Below are 14140 nucleotides of genomic sequence, written 5' to 3' on the forward strand. Positions count from 1 at the left end.
CCATGATCTTGCGTGTGCGTAGGAAAATTTTGAAATTACTACGTTCCTCAACACCACTATCGTTCTGGACTGTCGATATTTTATGTGTCCATACGTCTTATTTATTATGCTTTAGCATATATTCGTGTACAAATGCATTATCAAATCAATAATCTCAACTAAAATGGACGAAACAAATTTCGTTGAACATAGATAAGATATTTTACATAGACGACCAAACTCGATACAGATAAGTTCATACACAAAGTCCACTACTTAGGCTTAAAACGACATAACAAGATTAATCTTAAAAAGACATTAAAAAAACTACTTCTCGTCGCTATCGACGAGGTCCACCATGATCGGGCCATCGCCGCTGTCATTGTCGCTGCTGGACCGGTTCGCGACGTCGTCCTAGTCGATCGGGTCGTCATCCGCCACCTCCGTCGGCGCCTGCTGCCACTCCGCCAGCCACTCCACTAGCGGCTGCTGCCACTCCGCCGGCGCCATCGCCGCCTGCTCTGCCGCTATCGCGCGCCTCGGCCGCTTTGATTGCGGCCGCGACCTCGGCGGCCTGCCTCGCGGCAGCCGCCGTAGCAGCAGTCGCCGCCTCCGACGCCCGTAGGGCTATGTGGTACCCCGGGGTGTCATCCGGATCACCGTCCTACCGCAGGATGACCTGCTCCGGCGGCAACTCCAACTCCGGCGGCGAGGGAGGGGCGGCCGGCGTGGGCGCCGCTGCCAGGTCCGCCCCGTGGCGGCCGACACGTCCGCGACGATCTCGCGACGGAGGCGGGCGCGAAGACGGCCGCTGCCGCCCGTCAGATCGGGGGTCACGCCAGCCGCTGCAAGGTGGAAGGCGGTGATGACCTCCTAGTAGTCCTTCCCATGCCAGAAATTGCGGCGGCCGAGGATGTTGTGCCGGTCGCCGCTGTGGCTCCGGAGCTCCTCCTCCGTCGCGCCGGGCCCCGGCGTCGGGTAGTCGTCCGCGTCGATCTTCCAGTTGCGTGGAAGACGACAGCCCGACGGCACGGGGAGGCGGTAGCGGTGGAGCTCTTCCGTCTCCGGCACGCCGATGCTCGTCGGCCAGGAGCCGGGGATGTCATCGTCGCCGCTGCCGCCGCCGGCGCTGCTGCTGCCGCGGTAGAACGCCATCACCGGTGGGACGAAGGCTGCATGGGGCGTCGGTGGGATGTGGGCTGCGGGGGAGGGGGGCGTCGGTGGGATGAGGGCTGTGAGGGGTCGTCGGTGGGGGGGGGTTATATGGCGGCGGGGCTGCGGGGGCGAGGGGACGGGGCGGCTTAATGACCGCGGCAGGCGACTAGGCGGCTGGCGGCGTGGGCATCTGCGCCGGTTTGACCGCGCGGCGGCGTTAATCACCGCAGTAGGCGAGATGGCGTGCGGCAGGGTGCCGGCAGCGTGGGCGCGACAGGCGAGGATGCGAAAGCGGCGGCAGGCGGCAGCGGTGGCGTGCGGCAGGCGACCAGGAGACAGCGGCGGCAGGCGGCAAGTGGTGGCGTCCAACAGGCGAGGAGGCGACTGCGACAGGCGAGCAGGCGGCACGCGCGTGCATCTCTTCTCGGGCGGCGCGATTGGCGGGACGTGCGGGTGGGTAGGGCAACGACGGGTGCGGGCGAGTGGGGGGTGGGGCTGCCACGTTGATCGCGGGCGGGCAGGACTGTTTTTTTTCGTGGCGGGCGGGACATCTTTACGACGTACTAATAAATCACCTATGGCTTATGGTCGTCCGTCGTCGTCAATTTGTAAAAAAGTCCCTGTGATTTTCTATAATCAACCCGTGGTCCTTTTTAAAGTGAGAAAAACGGTTCGAGCCCAGATCTGGCCCGCCCAGCCCGAGTGCCGCCGCACATACGCCGCCACCACCAGCCCCGCAGAGCTCCCGACCCCGAACTCCTCCTGTGCGCCTCCTCGTCGGCCTCCTCGCCCGTCGTCCGGTGACCGGCGTCGCCGCCGAAGACCACCTACGTCACGCCGCCGCTCCACTGCCTTTTCTCTCTCCCCTCTCTCTCTCTCTCTCTAATATCCTTGTCTCCTTCTCTCTAGGAGCACAGCGCCAGCACCATGGATGCCCAGTGCTCGAGCTCACCTTGGAGGTTCGAACGCCGCCACGGGACCTCCACCGGCCAGATCCGGCGCCTCCCTCCCGGATCCGTGCGCCCTGCACCTCCTCTACCCGATCTGGCGCCGCCCAACCTGCCATGACCTCCACCATGGAGCTCCTGTAGCTCGTCCCCTGCCTCCTCTTCATGTGCTCGAGGGAGACGCGCCTCCAGCGCATCGAGCACAAGGCGCAACCGCGCCAAGGTCTACCCCGGCCACCTCTGCGTCCAGCCGGCCTAGCCCGGGTAACGCTCGATCCGGTTGGGATGTGTACTAGCAGGTTCCCGGCAACTATATTATACTCTTCGATTGGGATTAGCTTTTGCTGTTACTGACGAGAATCAGTACAACTATGATGGACTGCTTTTCTAGAGCTAGAGCACTACAAAAGTAGAGATGGTCTTTCACGGCTACACAATTGGAATTGATCTCTGTTCATTCATAAATCATAATTAGTGTAGTTCAAGCAGAGTGTTAGGACCATTGTAGTTTGTCTCATTAAATCAAGACTTCAATTATTAAATAATATTACAACTTATATGTAGATAACTTTTATTAACTTGATTTTCTATTTTGCAGGTCCCTGCAGTTATTTGTCATTGGATACTTTAGAAACATTCTGTAAATTGGTATCAGTTGCACACTTTTTGTTTATCTCCGTATCTATGATGATTACCCACTCCAAAGCATCCCCGCGTTAATCTGGAATAAAAGGAGAAGAGCAGAACCAGGATTTTTATTCAATGGTGGTTGATTAGTATGTATGATCCAATCAAATGTGTCCAGCTGTCCTCGTGTTCATCTCCAACCTTTGAAACTCAGTTTTCAAGTTTAGAAATCCAATATGTATATTCCAGTACATGATTTTATTTTATGATGGTTTATTTAGTAGGAATGATCTAATCAAACATGTCCAACTCTCCTGACAGTGTTCCTCTCCAACCATTGAGGCTCAGTTTCCAAGTTCTGACTTAGCATCAATCCATCATGTAAATTCCCAGTACATGACTTTATCTCGCAGTGGTTAATTTAGCAAATGAGTTGTACCCCGTTGTTTGAAGCGGGTCAGGCGCCGCCTCTGTCTGCGAGGCTTCCACAAGTAATATAGTGGCGGCCTGGCGCCGCAAAAATTTGCTACCTCGACGCCATTCAACTTCCTCACCAGTCGCTCCTATGCCCACTCACAGGCAAGTAAAACTTTGCATCCTTCAATAATCTGCTATTGATCAAATACTCGTATAATTTATCTCAAGTATCACAGTCCAGATCATTAATGTATTGTTTGTGTTTCTATCATGCTAGATTTTGTTTCAAGTTCATTTCATGTGTAAGCAAATTTAGAGTGTTGAAGTCGTAGTGAATTAAATAACATTTGGAACCTTTGTCTAACAATCTTTGTCCAAGTCCGAGATGAACAGGGCAATCGGTTTTCCAAGATTGAAAATTCATGAATAAACAGTTGTGATCCGAATTTACAGAACCTGAAACTTGATGATAGTTACTTCAGTGTGCGCGCACCTTTTGCCATATTTTACGTACTGTACAACTACTTTGCTTTTGTCCGATGAAAACTGTTTGCGACACCTGGCAGCTTGGCCTCCTGGGAAGAAGAGACGAGGGAGAGAGAGGAGGTGAGATGGAGAGAAGAGAAGGAGGCGGGACGACTTAGACCAGTGTGGCCCTCACTTCATTACTGCTTTGCCTTGGTTGGCACCGGACACACAGGCCCCGCACAAGCGTGGTCTCGGATGTCTCTGCTATGGGAACACATTGCCGGATCGCTCTCATCTATGACTGTTCCTATTCCGTGCATCATGCCACTCCGATGGTGTAAAGCTAGCTGTTGTGATTGTTTGGGTGGTGCACAGCCAATGTTTGTTGGAATGCCTATGCGACAACAGGTAAGTGATTGACTTTGCAGCAGCAATTACTGATGAAGATTGCGAGCAGGTTCCTCTTTTAGCACGACCGGCTGAGTTCCTTAGTTAAAGATTTTTTTTACTGAATTGGGATGCTTTGCCTGCATTTAAAATGGATATTGTTGATTGATAAGTGTTGACAGTTACTAGCGTTGTTGATGTTTCATAGTATTTTTTCTGGTAGCTCACAACCTCATGTAGTGCTTGAGAAAACCTGAGAATATTGAGAAGCTTCGTGCTGCGAGTGCGAGGAGATGAACAAGTACTTCTCTCGCTGCAAGTTACGATCATCAGTTAGTGTCTACAATCTTCTTTCTCGGAAAATAGGGGATTTATATCAGCGTGCCATCACTGCAAGGAATCAACACCGTCTCAACGGCGGCAACAGCGGATACAGAACAACTGATGCGGCCTGAAGTGGACCTCATTCAACCTTAATTCCAGGTATAGTAATAACTATCTTAATTACCTCTGCTACTATATAGCCATTAGAACTGATCCACGTATTCTGTATAGGTAATTAGCTTTTGCTGGGTCCAGTTGAGTATCTCCTGATCTTTTGAACTTCTTTTTTCATGCACATTATTCGATGGTGTTTTGAAAAGGCATACGGCAGTTGTTGTTTTGGAGTTTTGAAACTATTTCTCTTGCTATTCTTGCCTCGCAGAAGGCAGGCAATGCGCGGCAAGCTATTTCACCTACTTGTTAGATATTGCATCCTTATTTATTCTCAACACATGACAAGTTGAGTTGTTTCTATTCATATATACTGCAGTAGGATACACACACAGATATTTTGTAATGTTGTAGCCAACAAAGAGGCACAAAAGAGCAGATGCAAGTTGCTGTCAACTGGCGCTCCATCTGGATTCGGAATTCATTTTCATATGGGATGCATTTTGTGCAGTAAAAAAACCATTGGCTAGGAAGAAATAAAATCATGAATTTCCAGCCAATCAACTACCAAATATAGGCCCTTGACAGTAGCATTAATTCTGTCTCATACTTAAATTTAGTTACGGCATGTTGGCTTAGGTTGTTCATATAAATTTTCTTATTAATTATGTGGCATATCACTTAATGAGGTTGCCTGTGTGGTATATGTTTGGGGCAACTCGGTTTTTTTCTAGAGGCCAGAGCTCAGTGTCTAATCGCATCAAAACATGCTGCTGTTTAGCATGATTGGCATAGCTTACAGTTTTTGTTAAACTGAATTAGCGAATATATGTTGCTTTTTCACGTGCGCACCATGTCATTTGAGACAATTTCAAGATCTTAGAAATTAGCCCCAAGCTTCAAAATTCCAACAAACTAATACAAAGATGAGATTATTCATTTAAAATTAGCAAGTTATGAGAGGAGGTTTTGCATAAAGTAATTCTACATGGCGTAAGATTACAATATTCATTGTAGCAAGATTTTCTTTCTAATCTGTGGCACCGTCAAATTGGACATCCATCATGGTTCATGACATTAGGCATCAAGGATAGAAGCATATATGTTGGATATCTATGACATAAAGAGATTATCGTTTCAACTACTTGACCTATCAGTGTTTGGTTAGTTCAATCAAATTTATAGATTTACTGTTGATTGTTTGGATGGTTGGTTAGGAAAGTGAAAAGGAAACTCTTTGATGTCGACAACTTAGTTTCTCTGTGATAATGACAAACTTCTTAATTTACTCACAAGTGAGGATCTGATGTCAGTTATTTTGTGGATCAAACCTGCCAGCAATGACCTTACTTGAACAATATCTATTCTGTGGGATCATACCGCTGCAAACGTGCCAGCAAGTAAATTTGTTGGCATTTTATTCTGTTTCAGGATAACTTTTCTTTTTGTTGCTCAATAAAAGGAATATCCCTCTTCATAAATCTATTATTTCGCTTTCCCATGAAGCTGTAGTTCTCTCCAAATAATTTTGAGATTACACTAAGCAGAAGCTGCTAAACATGCTGTGGAAGCTGATGCAAAAGCAAACAGTAAAGAGGAGGTTGCTCTGTGTTGCCATTGTTGTATGAATATAATGCGACCTTCTGCTACTGTATGAAGAAAAGTATGTGCATAACTGCATACTTGCAGGAATAGAAGATAGATAAATATGACCTTGCGTACAGATTGTTGTGTAGATAAAACTGACCTTGCTTACAGATTTTGTTGTATGTATTTTTTTTTGTATAGTTGACCGAGATAGATAGAATATGGTAGAAGAAAGAGGTGCAGATTGTTGTATGGCCATATTGTACATGGTGATCATTGTTGTATTTATTTTACATAGATAGAATAATGATGTAGATATAGAGGGTTTTCGCATATGTACCAATTTTCATAGGAACTATGATTATGTATGACTGGTATATGGTGCACAAATCAGTCATATACTCATTTATTGCGTGTGGCATGTACTGTGTTTGTGAAGTGCGATGAGCAAACAACCTGAGTGGTTTTCTTCTTACTTGTCATGAAGTTTTGATGGATGAAGTTCTATACAATGCTTATTAAATTTTAGCGAGTTGACAATTTTCTGTCCTGTTGCAACGCACAGGCATCTGTCCTAGTGTATACTTATACGTATATGCTCCGGCTGTGTTTTTCTTTTTTGCGGGCGGACGGGCAGGCGGACTCTTTTTTAAAATATGCCCATCATGCCCTCTGTTATGAATAGGTATTGTGCAATCTCGGCCGTCCTTGTGTTTTGGAGGGTCTACCGAAGCGGAAGTGTGGGGAATAATAGCAACGTTTTTTTTAATCTCTCGGGCTAGGAGATGCATTGCATGTGTTGTGTAAGTTGGGATGATCATGCATGAATGAATCAATAATACCAATAGAATTCACAATCAATAACAACATAAGAGCCTCACGACGGTGGAGTTTTATTCGTTTAATCGTTTTGATCGAAATACATGTAGCGCTTGTAGTTTAAATTCATTCATTCACAATCTACTATCGGTCAATAGCCATGCGTTGCACTTGCAGCTCAACACTGGGTTTCATCTTCCAGCGGGAATGGGATCCCGTTCATAGCCCTGAAGAGCATCCACGGCCCCATGGCCAGCATCTTCGGCACCAGCGCGTCCGGGTCCGCGCACAGCGCCTCCACGGCCGCCGCCTGCCTCCGCAGCGCCTCCACCAGCGCCTCCTCGCCCGCGTACGCCGGCGACGCCGCGGCCCGCCTGATCTTGCCCGCCAGCGCGACGAACCTCTCCGCAAACCGCGCGCCGGCGCCCTCGGCCATGGCCGCGGCGTCCACCGCTTGGGCCTCGCCGCGTCGCCCGCCTCCAGGCCGCTCGGCACCCCCCCGCCGTCCGCCTCCTTGGCTGCGAACTGCAGGAACTCGTTGGCCGCGTGGTGGACCATCTGGTTCTCCGTCGCCACGACCTCCCTCATCTGCCGGTCCCGCAGGCGCCGCGTGGAGGCCAGGACCTCCTGGGCCTCGGCGAGCCGCGCGAACGCCCACGCGGCATGGTCGCGCAGCGTCGCCGCCACCGCGCGCCCCTCCTCGCCCGGCCTCCCGGCGACCATCGCCGCGCCGTCGCGGTAGTCCTCCGCGTCCTCTGAGATGCTCTGGGCGGCCCTGACGGTGCTGGTCTCGACGCCGTCCGCCCAGTCCAGCGCCGCGAGCGAGGGGAACTCCGTGGTGTTCTCTAGCATGTCGCTCACCCTGGACTGCAGCTTCCTCAGGCTCTCCGCCAGAAGTGGGTCGATGCCTTCCTCTAACATGGACTGGATGTCCTCGTCGCTGAACCGCGTCGCCATGGTCGGTGTCGCCATTAGATCTCGTTCATCGACGGCCTCAACTCGACCCGTCAGTATATATAGATCGGCCGGTACGCACCTGCGGTTCTCCCGAGTCCCGATTCGACTCGGGGTGGAACACGTGTACGGTGCCTGCCAGCCCGTCCGACTCGCCAGGTCCGATTCAGAATGAAGTCTGATTTAAACCCTAAGGTTGTAAAGGGTGACGCAAATGAACCTCGACGTCCAAATCTTTGAAATCTATATCCTAACCAGATCGATCCCGGTCGTTTTTAACCTTCAGGTGATTTTAGGAGTGGATTTGGTGATGTGGCACTCGGAGGCTGGGATTGCTGACTTTGACCAAATAAATGACAGCCACGTCAACACTCAGCTCGGGCCACATGTAGCGGCTTGGCCTCTGCGTACTGCTATGGCGTCGACGGCTGCCCGCTATACTAGCCGACGCGATCGTGTACATCAGGAGACCCTCGAGCAGCGCATGTCCCATCATTGGCGACGACTACGCGCCTCGGGGCGTGCACGGATGACATGTAACTTGTCTTCTGGTCCGGGAATGCGCAGTCACCGTGGTCGCCGGTGCGATGGGGCCGTCGTGGGTGTTGCTCCTGCTCGCGTGCTAGCAGCGAGGCAAGGCGTGGCGTCGGTGGCGGTGCCAAGCACACGAGGCGCGGCAGATGCTACACGACGCTAGCACTTCTTCGACCTCCTCTACACACAAGTCCGTGGAGCACACGCACGGAGAGGCAGGAGCGGCACGAACGGCTAGCGCCACGACCTCTGCAGTGTGGAGCCTTAGCGCCGTGGTCATCGCTCGACGCCGTCACCAGTAGTCCACGAGGTCCTCAAACGAGCCACAATAGAGCGCCAACATCAGCGTGTTCACCGCGAACTATGCTTCACCGGCGTCAGCGTCTGGTTTCTGCCGTGGCATGGATGAACAGGATCTGAAGTCAGTTGATCGCTTGCCGTGGCGGTGCCGGTGCCGGGGAAAACAGCGTCACAGAACTCTAACACCGAAGTGCTACTCAAGTTTGTACACACAATTCATCACACATGACATACATACGTGCAAATGCAGAACATATTTGCTGGCCGGTGGATTTGCGCGTGGCAGGGTGGCGCTGGTGCACCGCGTACTGGACGCGCTGGTGCACACCTTACGATGGGAGACGGCCTAGGGCGCGACTCGTACCAATCCCGGGCTTTCCTGAGCCTAGTATGAATCCTCTGTTTGGGTACAGCCTAAAGGTTAAAAACGACCGGGATTGATGAGGTCAGGGTATGGACTTCAGAGATTTAGATGCCGGGGTTCATTTGCGTCGTCCTCTACATCCTCAGGGTTTGAAATAGACTTCACTCTCCAATTCACGGTTGCACGGCATAATAGAGAAGGAAAAAAAGGGATCCGATAAGTGCCGAACGTTCGGACCGCGATGCACAAGCCTGAAAGGATTGTTCGGCTGCACGGGGGGAATCGAAAACATCCCAGCCCGAAAAGAAAAAAGAATGGGCAAAAAAAAAACTCCCACAGTAAAGAAATATAAACTAGAGTTGCCATACAGGATTGATGTGTGATCCCTTGCTTACCTTTTATATCATTTTTCGTAGTTTACATACTATGCATGACCCAACCTATCAAACCTATAATAAGTATTACACTTCGCAAGTTTGTCGGCCCAGTGAAAAGTAGGGTACCACGGACCATCTGCCTGCGGCTCAGGAAAGGCCCCTGGCCCAACTCAAGAGGTGGCCCGACAGCGAGCGCCGCGAAGCCAGCAACCTCGCGAGGGCCTTGCCCTGTGAGAGGCTCTCCGACGAAGGACTTCACTAAGTACCACAACAGCAGCTGGCCTCGTGATGCCACCCCTCGCGAGGCCTCCTGAGGAGCCCAAGCGGCGTGGGTCGCGGGCTCATCATGTGGGTGATGTCACCGTGGCTGGCGCCATCCTGTGCCGTCAGGGCAGTTTTCCCTTCGGTGCTAAGGGAGCAGCTGAGCCTGCCTGCCCCCAAAGCAAATCACAAAGCTTATTGCTTTGGTGAAAGAAGACCAAGACGGCGAGCTGCAGGAGGTCATCGTGGAGCCCCCTGCGTGTCATGGATAATACCTTTGGCAGGCGAAGACCGCCTTTTGTCAGGATAAGCACCGACGCATGTCCCCTTTCAATTGTCACCCTGTGGTAGCCATTTCCCGCTCATATTTTCGGGGAAGAGGTCCAAGGCACCTATAAAAGGGATAGTGCTGCCCATCGTAGGGAAGGATGAGAACATTGATCGTCCCCTTGCACCACTGTAGACCCCCAAGAGCCCCGACTCATCTTGTAGCTCTAAGAGCACTTTCTACAAGCAATTCCATCAAGCAGGAATAGGGTTTTACACTGCAAGGTGACTCGAACCTGGGTAGCTCGATGGGTCTCTGTCGTGCCTCGAGCCTAGCTCATAGCTTCGTGGTTGCAAGCCAAGTCCCCAGAGTTTGAACCAGGGTGTTGGAGGATTTCCCGTAGCTCAGAATCCCCCCGACAAAGTTCAAAACGAGAAACTGGAACACGTACAGTCGCGTTCACGTCACACCCCGGAAGGTCGTTCCGGCCCGCCCCTCAACGCACAGTAGCTAGGCGTTCCGGCCCGCCCCTCAACGCACAGTAGCTAGGCATCTCGCTTACATGTGAGACCGCATGTAAGGAAAGCGATGATGGCTGAAATTGGCAAAACTTTCACGCTTATCATGCTGGAAAAGCCCAGCGCTAGCGTTTTTAATCATTATTTTATTTTTTGAGGTAAATCGTTATTTCTATCTATCGGTAGCGCCAAGGAGTAGAACCAAATGTTACAACTTACAATTTCAAAATGAAAAATCCTGCCATGTTCGCGTCGCACCCCTGGCCCCTGCACGGTTTGTCCAGCACGCCGCTCAAGGGAGGAACACGTGCTATCTTGCATTTTTACTTACAAGTGGGACCGTACTTAAGCAAACCGACTATCGGCAAACCCTCACCCCGCACGCCCTGTGATGGTTGAGTTAGAGAAACGAGGAGGGAAAGAGATAGTTGTAGCACGGACTCCAAAAAAATTGGTGTCAGATGGGACTTGTGGTGGTGACGTGTGTCGTACTCCTGGACGTGAATGATTGTTTTGGCCCATGCCACCTCACTATATCAAGGTGCTGGTTAAATAGAGCAAACACATTAGTATTATCTCTCCAGGAGTACGGCACCACTAGTAGTACAGCACCACTAGTAGTAGTACTCCTACTAGTTTTATTAACATATGGCCCAGCTCACACCGTGGCCAAATTTCCTCGAGTCCGTGCTTGGCCTCCTCTCTCTCTTCTCAGCTAGCCACTAGACGCATGGAGTGTGCACAACATCGGTTTTCTCATATTCGATCCCACATGTCATTGAAAACACAAGACGGCGCACATTCGTTGGGTGAGCGGCATATCTGACCGACCATGTGGGGTGCGACGCGTACACGATAGGCGTGTTGTAATTGTAAGCGATAGTCTAGAAGTTGACGAAGATGATCGCATCGTCCATTTTTCATCCAACGGGCCATGGCAAATCGACTGTGCACAAAAAAATATTCAAGGGACCGTCATCCAACGGCCCACGCCCCTAGTTTCCAAAGGAAAATATCCACCCGTGCAATGCACGGACAATTATGTATTCGGGGAAAAATGTTTTGCCGTGTCGCACCACCCATTCTAAGAAGCGACTCGAAAACCATTCATAAATTAAGTAAGTTTATCACATGCATACCATTTAGTATTACATACAACAAGTCAGCAACACACTTTCCAATAAGGATACATTCTAAATACTAAAGTTTTTATCACACAGTAAATAACAAGAGATGAAATGAACTTCAGGTCAACCACTCCTCGATGTTGAAAACACTTGCTTTGAACCAGAAGTGAGACTATGGGCAAGGGCAGCTATTGCAAATACTGAGACCAATGCAAGACTCACCATCCAGAGTGAAGCGACTTATATCAGGAGTACACAAATTGTGATAGCCAGCGTAAGGAACCATAGAAATGTTTGAGGTATAGATACAGTTGCTTTTCATAAATGGTAACGTTGTGCCAACAACGGCTGGATTGCCTTTCACCATCATTGGACAGTTTAGTCCAAGGAAAAATGAATATTCTCCAAGACTATCAATATTGAACCAGGGAGAAGATGCTGCTGGGGAACATAGTAATTCAAAATTTCCTATGATCACGCAAGATCTATTTAGGAGAAGCATAGCAACGAGACGGGAGAGTGTGTCCACGTATCCTTGTAGACCGAAAGCGGAAGTGTTATGTTAACGCGGTTGATGTAGTCGTACTCTTTGCGATCCAATCACGATCCAACCGATCAAGTACCGAACGCACGGCACCTCCGAGTTCTGCACACGTTCGGCGCAATGACGTCCCTCGAGCTCTTGATCTAGCAGAGGTTCGGGGATGTAGATGAGTTCCGTTAGCATGACGGCGTGATGACGGTGTTGATGATGTGATCCGCGCAGGGCTTCGCCAAAGCACTACGACAATATGATCTGAGGTGTAATCTGTGGAACGGGGCACCGCACACGGCTAAGACAATTGATCTTGTGTGTTCTAGGGTGCCCCCTGCCTCCGTATATAAAGGAGGAGAGGGGGAGGCCGGCCGGCCCCTGTAGGGCGCGCCAAGAGAGAGGAGTCCTAGTAGGATTCCACTTGGTGGAAGGGGGAAGAAGGAAGGGAGAGGGAGAGGGAGAGGGAAAGGGGGCCGCGCCCCCTCCCCTAGTCCTATTCGGACTCCCCATAGGGGGGGATCCACCTCCTCGTTGTTAAGGCATATCTCTCTCGATGTAGTTTTGGTGAGTGATGACAACATGCTTGCAGACTAATCGTGTGCTTTGAGCATTTCAGAGTTTCATCCTTTGGCACGAGACGATTTCTTTCCCCTCAAAGTGTTTTTCAAGAAGGTCTAGCTCTTTCATTTCTTGTTTGGTGGACTAGTTTCGTAGGAGTCACTGTACTATCAAGAGGGGGTCCGCTTTGGTAAGGCTAGGGTGGAATCATCATGTACACTTCCGTTTCACACCCTCTGGGTCTTCCCGCGTCATTGGAAGTTTGATTCCCTGCTGAATGGGCAGTCTTTGGCCCCAGCAGTAGTACCGCGGTGCCCAACGCTAGTACCGCTTGAGGGTCCTCAGCGGCAGTACCGCTACGGTATCGGGCCACTACCGCCTCGATTCGAGGGGGGTGATTCTCGTGTCGGGTTGAGCGGCACCGGCGGCGGTAGTAGGTGCGGTAGTACCGCTCGGGAGCGGTAGTACCGCCCTACCACCACGGCAGTACCGCGCTGGGCACGGTCCCTCCTCTATCTTCAAGCCCTCCCAGGCTGGGCGGTAGTACCGCTGGGTCCAGCGGTAGTACCGCTGCCACCTATGGTAGTACCGCCCTTTGTGGGGCTGTTTTGTGGGTAACGGTTGGATGGGGTTCTTTAGTATAAAAGGGGGTCCCCTTCTTCCTCGTTGACTGACCTCTTCCCCTATAAGCTCCATTAATGCTCCAAGCTCCATTTTCGCCCGATCTCTCTCCCTAGCCAATCAAAGTTGTTGATTTGCTCGGGAGTGGTTGAGAAGGCCCTCATCTACACTTCCACCAAGAGAAATTTGATTTGCCCACCTGTCCCTAGCGGATCTTATTACTCTTGGGTGTTTGAGCACCCTAGACGGTTGTGGTCACCATGGAGCCATTGTCCATTGTGGTGAAGCTTCGTGGTGTTGTTGGGAGCCTCCGATTAAGTTGTGGAGATTGCCCCAACCTTGTTTGTAAAGGTCCGGTTGTCGCCTCCAAGGGCACCAATAGTGGAATCACGGCATCTCGCATTGTGTGAGGGCGTGAGGAGAATACGGTGGCCCTAGTGGCTTCTTGGGGAGCATTGTGCCTCCACACCGCTCCAACGGAGACGTACTTCCCCTCAAAAGGAAGGAACTTCGGTAACACATCCTCGTCTTCACCGGCTCCACTCTTGGTTATCTCATACCTTTACTTGTGCAAGCTTATTAGTGTTACTTCCCTTGCTTGCTTGTGTCCTTGTTGTTGTTGCATCATATAGGTTGCTCACCTAGTTGCACTTCTAAACAACCTACTTTGATGCAAAGTTTAATTTGATAAAGAAAAGCAAAAATTGTTAGTTGCCTATTCACCCCCCTCTAGTCAACCATATCAATCCTTTCAATTGGTATCAGAGCCTCGTCTCTTTACTAAGGACTTTGCCATCCGAGGAGTATGGTTGATACCGTAGACGGTGTGGAGGAACACTCCGGTGTGAATCCGATCTCGTCTATGGGCGATGGGGGAACCTCGGTCTCTCATGAGGAGTTCA

At 50.6% G+C, this 14140-nt stretch overlaps 1 long non-coding RNA gene across 1 annotated transcript; it reads left to right on the forward strand.

The window, feature by feature from the left end:
- Positions 1-1817: 1817 nt before the first annotated feature.
- Positions 1818-6136, forward strand: LOC123189681 (uncharacterized). The gene is made up of 2 exons (XR_006495937.1): positions 1818-2345; positions 2680-6136. It is a non-coding gene; the product is annotated as an uncharacterized lncRNA (long non-coding RNA).
- The last annotated feature ends 8004 nt before the right edge of the window (positions 6137-14140 follow it).

Source organism: Triticum aestivum, chromosome 2A (assembly GCF_018294505.1).
Source record: "Triticum aestivum cultivar Chinese Spring chromosome 2A, IWGSC CS RefSeq v2.1, whole genome shotgun sequence".
NCBI classification, from domain to species: Eukaryota; Viridiplantae; Streptophyta; class Magnoliopsida; order Poales; family Poaceae; genus Triticum; species Triticum aestivum.